A 1,626-nucleotide genomic window follows, 5' to 3' on the forward strand; every position below is an offset into this window, starting at 1 on the left:
CCAGAGCTCGTGTCTCTAGCTGCATATGTAGCAGAAGATGGTCTAGTCAGCCATCATTGGGAAGAGAGGCCCCTTGGTCTTGCAAACTTTATATGCTCCAGTACAGGGGAACACCAGGGCCAAGAAGGGGGAGTGGGTGGTGAGGGGAGAAGAGGGGGGAGGGTATAGGGGACTTTGATGATAGCATTTAAAATGTAAAATGAAGTAAATACCTAATAAATATTGGAAAAAAATGAATATGCAGCAAAAGGCAGCTCTTGATCTGTAAGAATGACCTTGAAAATCCCGAGCATGTGATAACTCTACAATCTAAGCATATTAATAAAAATTTGAGTGAAGGGTAGCAAGTACACGTTTTTAAAGATGAGACTTTCTGTCTCTTTAGCTATCTTCAAATCATTTTTTATTTCATAGAAATAAAAAGTTAAAGGGGGTCATTTGTTGTTCAGTTTATTAATGAAATTATAACCATACCCTAGGAAGAATAAACTTCGAATGTGCTGCAGTCTGAATGTCGGTATCCTCACAATTCATACTGAAATTATACCTTTTACTCTGAGGTAGGACCTTGTAAAATTGGTCCAAGGGTCATTGGGAGCACCTTCCATGATGTAAGGCCCAGTGAAATCTCAGTGCTCTTTGATCCAGAGCCTTCATCAGAACCTCATAACAGCTGGGAGAAATGACTTTGTGTAGTTTTTCTTTCTTTTTCCTTTTTTTCCTTCCCCTTTTAAAAATTAGATATTTTCTTTACTTACATTTCAAATGTCATCCCCTTTCCTGATTTCCCCTCTGAAAACCCCTCCCTCTGCTCATCAACCCACCCACTCCCACTTCCTGGCCCTGGCATTCCCCTACACTGGGGCATAGAGCCTTCACAGGACCAAAGGCCTCTCCTCCCATTTATGACCAACAAGTTCATCCTTTGCTACATATTCAACTGGAGCCATGAGTCCCTCCATGTGTACTCTGTGGTTGGTGGTTTAGTCCCAAGAAGCTCTAGAGGTATTGGAGGGTTCATATTGTTCCTCCTATGGGGTTGCAAGCCCATCAGCAACTTGGGTACTTTCTCTAGACACAAAAGTGTCTGGGTTTGGTGACTATATATGGGATAGATCCCCAGGTGGGAAAGTCCCTGGATAGCCTTTCCTTCAGTCTCTGCTTCACACTTTGTCTCTGTAACTCCTTTCATGGACATTTTGTTCCCCCTTCTAAGAAGGACCAAAGTATCCACACTTTGGTCTTCCTTCTTCTTGAGCTTCATGTGGTCTGTGAATTGTATCTTGGACATTCCAGCTTCTGGGCTAATATCCACTTATCAGTGAGTACATACCATGTGTGTTCTTTTGTGATTGGGTTACCTCACTCAGGATGATAATTTCTAGTTCCTGCCTAATAATTTCATGGATTCATCATTTTTCATAGCTGAGTAGTACACCATTTGTGAGTGTGCCACATTTTCTGTATCCATTCCTCTGTTGAGGGACATCGAGGTTCTTTCCAGCTTCTGGCTATTATAAATAAGGTTGCTACGAGCATAGTGGAGCATGTGTCCTTATTACATGTCGGAGCATCTTCTGGGTGATATTGCTGGTTCCTCAGGTAGTACTATGTCCAATTTTCTGA

Source organism: Mus pahari, chromosome 11, assembly GCF_900095145.1.
Source record: "Mus pahari chromosome 11, PAHARI_EIJ_v1.1, whole genome shotgun sequence".
Taxonomy (NCBI): domain Eukaryota; kingdom Metazoa; phylum Chordata; class Mammalia; order Rodentia; family Muridae; genus Mus; species Mus pahari.